Source organism: Panicum virgatum, chromosome 8N, assembly GCF_016808335.1.
Source record: "Panicum virgatum strain AP13 chromosome 8N, P.virgatum_v5, whole genome shotgun sequence".
In the NCBI taxonomy this organism is placed as follows: Eukaryota; Viridiplantae; Streptophyta; class Magnoliopsida; order Poales; family Poaceae; genus Panicum; species Panicum virgatum.
In genome coordinates, this window is record NC_053152.1 from 24085617 (window position 1) to 24096109 (window position 10493).

General features: G+C 47.7%; 1 pseudogene; it reads right to left on the bottom strand.

Moving 5' to 3' along the window:
• Positions 1-1858: 1858 nt before the first annotated feature.
• Positions 1859-4512, bottom strand: LOC120686098 (annotated as a pseudogene).
• Between the last annotated feature and the right edge of the window lie 5981 nt (positions 4513-10493).

Here is a 10493-nt window from a genome sequence, read left to right on the forward strand (position 1 = left end):
GAGCATGGATCTTAAAATTGCCGGAGAATATAGAAAGCGTCAAATCTCGAAATTGGAAGAATGGAGAGACAAAGCTTATCATAGTGCCTCGATTTACAAAGAAAGAACCAAGAGATGGCACGATAAGCGATTGAAGCCTAAGAACTTCAATCCCGGAGACAAGGTATTGCTCTTTAATTCTAGGGTCAAGTTATTTGGTCATGGGAAACTACGAAGCAAATGGCAAGGATCGTATCACGTCATCGACACATCACCACATGGAGCCATCACGATACAAGATGACGATGCTAACGCCTATAAGGTAAACTGTCAACGACTCAAGCTTTTCCTAGACCATAATAAAGCTCTTGATGAGGAGATAGACGTGATTGACTTAGTTGATCTCGTACTTACATTCAAAAAGAGCCATATAGGCCAAACGGGCAGGTGGTCCCATCCTACCTCTCAAACTTATAACCCCACCAGTTGACCCGCGCAAGCTGGGGCCCAGCCTGGGCCAGCCGACCTATAGTCCAACTCCGTGAGGCATGATGGCATTTCGCGATGAGAAAAGGAGTCTCGTACCCTTCTTCTTCTCTTCAGAAACCCTAAACTCCATACCTTGGTTCCATCTATTCCCCAAAATCTCCATTGGTTCCACCAGCATTCCATCACCATCAACCCATGGCTGGGAAGGGAGAATCCAAAACCGTAGCCACCACACCGGCCATGACTCCTCCAGCGACTCTTCCAGCAATCAACACCCCAACTCCTGCAACTGAAGCATCGATGGAAGACGTGGCGACTTTTGTGCAGCCCCTGGCCATGATCCATGCCTGGAGAATAGGCGTCTCGAGAACCAGCTTGCGGAGAGGAAGATCGAGGTGGAAGAGCTTCGGGATGACTTACGTCTTCTGCGGAGAGGGTTGAGCGCTAAGATGAAGCGCTTGTTTGAGGCTACGGGTCACAAGGACCTCTATTAGGAGTCGCTTCCTAAGAAAGGTCGTTATCATAGGTTTAGTTGGGCGCTAGTCTTAGTCGAGTCGTTTAGGTTTAGGTCAATCTAGTCGCGCCCCGGTCTTTATTTCATCTAGATTTGTGAACTTTGGCTCCCCGGTGTTAATGCCGGCAGAGCCCCATTATCTTTCATATTTGGTTTGTTTTGTCTATGATCGAAGAGCAGGTCGAAAACAAGTGTGGGGGGAGATCCCATGACGCTACACATCCACGATCACATTCACACATCACGTGCACCTCCTGCTCCGACTCATGAGTTTGCACTACCTCACTTGTTTCCTCCCTTTAGCGTTTCTAAACATGAGCATACAACAACAACAACATAGCCTTTTGTCCCAAGCGAGTTGGGGTAGGCTAGAGATGAAACCCAAAAGACACAAAGGTCATGGTTCAGGCACGTTGATAGCTAGTCTCCAAGCGCTCCTATCCAAAGCTAACTCCTCAGAGATATCCCAATTTTTAAGGTCTCTCTTAACCGACTTCTCCCAAGCCAGTTTAGGTCTACCTCTACCCCTCTTTACCTTATCAACATGCTTTAGCACCCCACCACGCACCGGCGCCTCCGGAGGCCTCCGTTGGACATGTCCAAACCATCTCAACCGATGTTGAGTAAGCTTCTCCTCAATTGGTACCAACCCTACCCTTTTTCGAATAGCCTCATTCCGGACTCTATCCCTCCTTGTGTACCCGCAAAACCACCGTAACATGTGCACCTCTGCTACACTCAGTTGCTGGACATGTCGCCTTTTTGTAGGCCAACATTCAGCACCGTATAACATCGCCGGGCGAATCGCTGTCCTATAGAACTTACCTTTTAGCTTTTGTGGCACCCTCCTGTCACAGAGGACACTAGAAGCTTGACGCCATTTCAACCAGCCAGCTGAGATTCTATGCCTAACATCTTCATCAATGTTGTCATCCTTTTGTAGCATCGAACCTAAATACCGAAAAGTGTCCTTATGGGCCACCACTTGCCCATCAAGACTAATGTCACCACCCTCATGCCTAGATGCGCTAAAATCGCACCTCATGTACTCAGTCTTGGTCCTACTAAGTCTGAACCCTTTTGACTCTAACATGCGTCTCCACAGTTCTAACTTCCTATTTACCCCTTCTCTACTCTCATCCACTAGCACCACATCATCAGCAAAGAGCATACACCAAGGGATATCACCTTGTATATCCCTTGTGACCTCATCCATCACCAAAGCAAATAAATAAGGGCTCAATGCCGTCCCCTAATGTAGGCCTATGTTAATAGGAAAGTCAGTGGTGTCGCCACCACATGTCCGGACAAATGTCATCGCATCCTTGTACATATCCTTGATGAGGGTAATGTACTTAGTTGGGACTTTGTGCTTCTCCAAGGCCCACCACATGACATTTCTCAGTACTTGTCATACGCCTTCTCGAGGTCAATAAAAACTATGTGCAAGTCCTTCTTCTGCTCCCTATATCTCTCCATCAATTGTCATATTAGGAAAATCGCCTCCATGGTCGACCTTCCAGGCATGAACCCAAACTAGTTTTGGGTCACACTTGTCACTCTTCTTAGGCGGTGCTCGATAACCCTCTCCCAGAGCTTCATCGTATGGCTCATCAGCTTAATCCCATGGTAGTTAGTACAACTTTGAACATCTCCTTTGTTTTTGAAGATCGGTACTAATATACTTCTTCTCCATTCTTCAGGCATCTTGTTTGACCGAAAAATAAGGTTAAAAAGCTTAGTTAACCATAATATCGCTGTCACCTAGGCATCTCCACACCTCAATGGGGATACCATCAGGGTCCATCGCTTTACCGCCCTTCATCCTTTTCACAGCCTCCCTGATCTCTGCCTCCTGAAATCTCCTCAGAAAACATCTGTTGGTATCGTCAAAAGAGTCATCTAGCTCAAAGGTAGTGCCCTCATTCTCCCCATTAAACAGCTTGTCGAAGTACTCTCGCCATCTGCCCTTGATCTCGTCATCCTTCACTAGAAGTCGATCTATCCCATCCTTGATGCATTTGATTTGGTTTATGTCCCGTCTCTTCCTCTCGCGGATCCTAGCAATCCTATAAATGTCCTTCTCCCCTTCCTTCGTGCCTAGTCGCTGGTACAGGTCATCGTACGCCTTACTCTTTGCTACACTCACAGCTCACTTTGTAGCCCTTTTCACTAATTTATAGCCCTCGATATTGGCTGCACTCTTATCAAGGTGAAGGCACTTGAAACATTCCTTCTTCTCCTTAATAGCCCTTTGCACCTCGCCGTTCCACCACCAAGTGTCTTTCCCTTCTTGTTTGCCTCCCCTACTCACGCCAAGCACCTATGAGGCCACCTTCCGGACACATCTCGCCATCTTTAGCCACTTGTCGTTAGCATCTTCTCCTTCTTCCCAAGGCCCCTCACCTAGCATCTTCTCCTTAAACGTTTGCGCCGCTTCCCCTCTAAGCTTCCACCACTTCGTTCTCATAATCTTGGCACGTTTGTCCCGGTGGACACGTACCCGAAAATGAAAGTCCGCCACCACAAGCTTGTGTTGAGGGACAACACACTCCCCAGGTATCACCCTACTATCTAAGCAATCTCGAATATCCTCCCTCCTCGCAAGGATAAAGTCAATCTGGCTCGAGTGTTGTCCACTACGAAAGGTCACAAGATGGGATTCTCTCTTCCTAAAAAGGGTATTCGCTATCAACAAGTCGTAGGCCAATGCAAAGTTCAAAATATCCTCCCCCTCTTGACTCCTGCTACCATACCCAAAACCCCCGTGCACCCGCTCGAACCCTACATTAGTCACACCCACATGGCCGTTGACATCTCATCCTATGAGAAGTTTCTCGCTAACAGGCACGGTACTGACCATACTATCCAAATCTTCCCAGAGCTGCTTCTTGGTGCTCTCACTAAGGCCTACCTGAGGGGCATAGGCACTGATCATATTCACAGCCGAATCTCCAACTACTATCCGGACCAAGATAATCCGGTCGCCTTGCCTTCTAACATCTACGACTCCATCCTTAAGACTCCTATCGATCAAGATACCGACACCATTCCTACCCGATGTTGCCCTCGTGTACCAAAGCTTGAAACCATTACCCTCAACCTCCTTCGCCTTCTGGCACTTCCATTTAGTCTCCTGAACGCATAGAATATTTACAGGCCTCCTAATTGCTACATCAACTAGCTCTCGCAACTTACCCGTTAGGGACCCTATGTTCCAGCTACCTATATGAATCCTAGTTGGCTCGGCTAGCTTCCTTACCCTTCGCACCCGTTGAGGGAAGTGCGAAGACCCTTGCTCACTTATAACTACATCCGGGCGTAGATGTAGCGCACCACTCAGGTGACGACCGGACCCTTGCTCACTTATCATCGTACCCAGGTCATGATACGACGCGCCATTGGTGGGGTGGCGGCCCGGCCCTTGCCCACTTATCACCACACCCGGGTTCTGATGTGGAGCGTCGCTCAGAGGGTTATGCCCCAACGAGTTTCTTATGGGTTTCATATCCATTAGAGTGGCTATTTTTTACACTAGTTCGCCAAACCTACCGCAACCCTCCTCCTTTACCCAGAATTGGGACCGGCTATGTTGAGACAACTCAAGAAAATCTTCCAGTCAACAGATGAGCATATCTTTTCAAATTCTTGAACTTGTTTAAGAAATTTGCTAATAAGAGCTCTTGATAGATGCCTTGCATAAATGTTTTTCATGCTATGCTTGAGTTTGTGAACCATATTTTATAGGACCCATGATGCTTAGTTGTTGACTAATGTGACATGTCTAGTTAAAGTTGTTCGTCTCTTTCATGTTGACCAGTCTGGGATTTTTAGTTAAAAAAACGAAAACTAAGTTCTTGGTCTTATCTCTTTATCCACCATGCTACCAGAGCCATATAAAAATCCCATGCTATGTCTCTCGGCTACATGATTGAGCTTGATCAAATTTTGTGACCCATCATGGTTTTGCTCTGTTTACGCACTTGATTTAAGGTTTTATGTTCAGATGAATCTTGTGCTCCTTAAACACTGTCTGACAATGTTATCGAAAAGAAAAAAAGAGAGAGAGAGATGAAAAGAAGGCATGCCAAAGAAGCATGACCCAAAGAGAGAGAGAGAGAGAGAGAGAGAGAGAGAGAGAGAAATGATGGCATGCGAAAGAAGCATGACCCAACAAATAAAATCAGACATGAAAAGGAGCACATATTTATTTGTGCACTAACCTGATCAGTCGTAAATATGAGTGTACACCTGTGGATCCAATCTTTGATCTTGCAATATATTTGGGCCAAGCAGACGACATTCTACCTCATCCATCGAAACTACATCTATACCATCAAAGCCGGTGAGGTAAAATAAGGATAAATGCTGGTAAGAGGCTACGAGCGACTCTGAGAGACGCATGGAGGAGAGTAAGACCATGAACAATTTTATAATAATATTTTTCAAAATCCCGAAGTCTGGCAACATGATAGGATGACACTTGAAGCCAAGATCATTATGTTCTTCAACACATCAAGATATCATGGTAGACACATTCAAGTTCACAAGCAAGAGCAAGGTATGAAATAACTTTTGTGCAGGATATTCTATCAGGAAGCTATCGGCTCACCTTAGTCCTGACCTTTGTAACACCCTAATTTAAATTTCAGCATTTAATAATAAATTTAATTGGCTTTAATTAATTTTCTAGGATTTAATTTGCTTAGCCTTGCATTTATAATTTATTTTTGCTTCATAAAGTAATTAAAATTTATTTTAGGGCAAACTTGTTGGTGCATTCATGCTGGTGATAAATTTTTATTGGTTGAGTGTATAGGGTTTGAATTCAACATTTAGTTTGAATTCAATTAGACTTGAGTTAGTTTGAGAAAAAGAAAAGGAAATAGAAAAAGGAGGAGGAAAACCCAGCCCAAACTCTCCCCAGCCCAAACCCTAGTCTGAGCCCAACCCTCAGTGCTCCTTTTCCCTCCTCAGTCGGCCAGTAGCGCCAGGCCCAGCCTAGCGCCCCGCTCCGCTTCAGCTGTCCCGCGCACTCGTGCGCTCCTCGACGCTGCCACCTAGACCGACTAGTCAGCCCCTCCCCACGTTCCTCAGCTGCTGCCGACGCTGGCAAACCGATCAGATCCGTCGTCCCCGCCAGGATCCCGCTCGGCAACGGCCCTCCCGTGATCACCGCGCTCCCCTCCTCTGCGTTCGAACTCGCTCCGCCTCATGCCCTGCTCACTGCTCGTGGACCACCTGTGCCCTACCACGGCCTGCAGGCCCACACGCCAGTGCCGCCTTCTCCACCGGCCGCGCAGCATCGATTCCGCGATCCTCGCCAAGATACCGCCACTCTCGCAACGGGCACGCACGCCCAGGATCCCGGGCCTCCTTTAGTTGGCACCGCAGCCCTCTCTGCGCCCTCATCTCGCCACACCGCCGCCGCCTCTGCACTCGAGATCCACCCCGGCCACCCCGCCGCCCTGCTCCGCCGTGCAGAGCACCTCATGCTGCCGTGGACTCGCCGCCCCGCTGCACCTCCGCCCGTGCAAAACCCCGCAAAAGCTCCTCCATAAATCCAGGGCTCCTCCCGAGCCCTTTTCCCCCGCCCCTAGCCCTCTGCTTCACCAGAATCACGCCGGACTGCCGCAGGTGAGCTCTCTGGTTTCCCGAGTAATTGCTCGCTGCCGGTGGACCACAGGTCACGCTGACCCTTGCGCCGGCTTCGCAGGAGTCCCACGCGTCGACCCGTGCGATCCGGACGCCCGGAGGAGCAATGCACCGCCCGGACTGCGAGCGCAGCGCTGCCCCCGCCGCCGGTCAACGTTGTCATCGACCCTGCGCTGCAGCTCAGCCGGATCTGAGGTCCGTAGACCATCCTAGGGGCAGGAACACTGCTCCGGTCCTCCTCAAGCCCAGCCTAGTGCCTAGGTGGATTACGCATGTCGCTTAGTCCATCCCAGACCCAAGCGCCAGTCGTTTTGGCCCCGGGAACGCCGGATTGACGAACTCCGGCGAGATCCCGACAAGCACCGCCGCGGAGTTGGTCGCCGGCACCGAGCGCCGCCGTCCCCGTGAGCGAAATTGATCCAAGCCGTGCGATCGTGCATCAACGGCTCCGATTAGAAGCTGCGTAATGGTTCATGGGCAGATTTGCTAAAGAGTCCCTGAGCTTCTTTGATATCAACCCGCGGTCCTTCTCAGTTCAACAGAATATCCAGAAAGACCCAATTTTTAACGTTTAGACCCCTGCTCTTTTCCCTTTTTGAACCCGCAGTCCAGCCACATTGTTTTAGCACTTTAGCCCTCGGATCTTTTCAGTTTTTATGTATGGGTCCCTGGTTTTTGCGCAGAAGCCCCTAGAAACCCTGTTTTCTTGCAGTTTAGCCCCTGAACCTTGTTTTGGGCCTAGTTTTCGTGTTCTAGCTCCGTTTTAGGCATTCTTTATGTCCACGCGATCGTTGTAATGCGTAGAATAGTTCTAGCTTAGTTTTGTTCGCTGTTTTTATGTATTGTTGTGCTGTTCCTTAGTGTTTGCCTTTGTTTGCATGTATGTGTATGTGCTGGACTTGTTTTGGCGTTGCGATCGTGAGTAGACGTTGATCCTTCGGAGGAGTACCAGTACCCGGAGCAGCCACCGTCTTCACAGCAGTTTGAGCAGTAGGAGAACTTTGAGGAAGGCAAGTATAACATGAACACCACCTATCACTTTTAAATACAATTTCATACTGCATTTTAATACTTTATGCCTATAAGGACTTTCCTAGCCACTTTATATCCTTTATATATATATATATATATATATATATATATATATATATATATATATATCCCTTGGGTTGCATTTTGGTAGTTGTGCTAGGTGCCGTGCTATAACACACTTGGTCCTTTTTAATAAATTTGATTAATGGTATATGCAACTTAATTCTGGGAGTGGCCCGCTTGAGGGGCTCACGTCTCGTTAAAAATTGGTTTTTCTAGAAACTTGGTTTAGGGGGCTCGCACTATATTTTGTGCTAGCTACTCTCCATAAGCACCGTACATCATTAGAGTGACAACCTGGGACAACCACGCAACCACAAGACTGGAATGGGATGGTCTTGGCTTACTAATTAGGTCATTTTGGTTCGGGAGTAACTTACCGACGGGGCAAGAGGGGGGTGAGCTTCAATGGTCCCTGCGCTACGAGGCTTGGTCTGTGTTATCTTGTACCCCCTCGAGGTGGGCCCCATCGTTGCGGAGCCTGAATCCTTAGCGGTTACACCTTACCAACGTGGTCCTTTGTAATGGCCTCGTAGTGTGTTTGTTAGTCATCTCACCTAAGGAAGTGTGATGAACAACTAGTGTAACTCACGACTTGTGGGTAAAGATGTGCAATCTCTGCAGAGTGTAAAACTGGTATACTAGCCGTGCTCACGGTCATGAGCGGCCCAGATCCTCCTTTTGATCAGTGGGGTTACCTTGGTGGTTTCGTTTGGTTCTCAGAAGTTCTTAATTAATTTGATTAATTTCTATGCAACTGGGTTATGGTAATTTCATCAACTTGTAGTAATTAGCTTTAATAAAATTTTGCCAAGATTAAAAGCTAATGCAGTTGAGTCAACTAACCTTAGAGCCTCATAGTTTGTGTTATACTTGTTGAGTACAAGTTGTGTACTCACTCTTGCCTACTCTACTCTTTTCCTCTTGTTCTCTTTGGGGACACCCAACTGCTACTCAGTTCCCGGCGACGCGGAGGAGTTCACCCGGAGCTACCAGGAGTACGAGGACATCTAGGCGTTCGTCTCCCAGTCGACGTCCCTATGGCGCCCAGTTTTCGAGAGTTTTCGTATATGTATTTACGCTTCCGCTGTATCAGACATTTTTTCATTCATGTAATAAATAACATTCGTACTCGCTTTATTATATCTTTTACGTGATATGTGCTATGATATACTGTTCATTCTATTGTATATACGTGTGACTTGATCCTGGCACGTATATGATAGCTCGGTTTATGTCCTTTTATAAACCGGGTGTTACAATCTTGTTGACGGTCATTAACGACCAATTTTGACCGTCAACTCCTGCACAAAAGGGAACCACAAAGTGGAATAAATACTAGCATAGGGTTTATTTATTAACAAATTCCACATATGGTGCTTGAGAATGTGTGCAGGTGGTTTTGAACTAATTTTGCAGGTTTCAAGTACACTTTGGCCCGACATAAATCGCAGAAATTATCAGAGCACTGATTTAGGCTCAAATGGACCAAATGTAGCCCAAGAACCCAGTTCAGACCACTCAAGACAGGCCAAGCCCAACTGGGTTAAGACAAGGAAGCCCATGACAGCCTGCTGGACGAAGCTGGGGGTGGTTGGCCCACCTGGCAGGCCGACCGACCTACTGGTCAGCCGACCAGGCCCATGGGCCCCACCACCTCAGCTTCGACACGTGGCGCCTCCCTGCTGGATGCTTAAGTCGGTTCCAGGTGCTTCAGCCCATGGCTCATTCCTATAAATACAAGGGGAGGGGGTAGAGGAATGGACACACACACACACATCACACCCTCTCAACTCACTTTTCTCCCTTGGAGCTTGAGGCCTTCATCCTAAATGCTTAGGTAGACTAGGAGGTGTAGAAGAAGAGGGGGAGAGTGAGGAGGAGTTGGGAGAAGTGCCGGGTCTGTCGGCACTCTTCTCCGCTTGTACCTCGACTTATGCTTATTCGGTTGTAAGTGTTCGAGACTTTCTTTGTTTGTTTATTTGGAATTAGAGTTTAGATCGCAAGTTTTCATCTCTACCTTATATTAGTTGATGTGTATGCTAGCGAGTAGCATTTGATCTTAGCTTAAGACCCCGGATAGAAAAGGGTAGTCTTGGACAGGGCTATGGTTAGTAGGGAAAGGCGTAGACGTGGTGTCTAGGCTGGGCTATACCACTCAGTTGTCTGATAGTCCCACTGTTTGTAGAGGTAGCCAGCAGGTGGTGACAGCCCTGTTCGAGCCTTTTAGTAATCATCCACGTTTGGATATCAGATAGAGCACATATTGGAACTACCGGTTTGCATAAGTCGGTCGATACCTTTAGCTTGAAGTATAACGGCGACGTGATCTCTTCTTCTAGGCATAGATTCTAGATATAGAAAGTCCTCTCTTCTATCTTCTTCACACCGGCGTGTGTGTCCTTGGATGAGCCTGAACCTGTAGATAGCGTACTCATGTTCCTCAATGGATACGATACCTTGGAATACTCTTGGGTGAAAGTTACAGCGGTATCCGTGCGCTTGCGGATTTTATTCGTGACGTTGCAAAATACCAACACCGACCCCCTTTTGAGGCGGTTTAGGCTCATCTTTGGTGGGAAGATCCCTCTTATCCTCTAGAAGGTGGTTATCAGCGTTCCCGCCCTTATCTCACCCAGGAACCGACCTATTAGGACTATAAAAGGGGCCTCCCTCACCCCTCTCAAGTCATTCCCATTTTCATTCTCATACACTTCAAGGAGTAGTAGTAGTAGTGTTCCACTTGTATCTTTAGAGTAGGGAG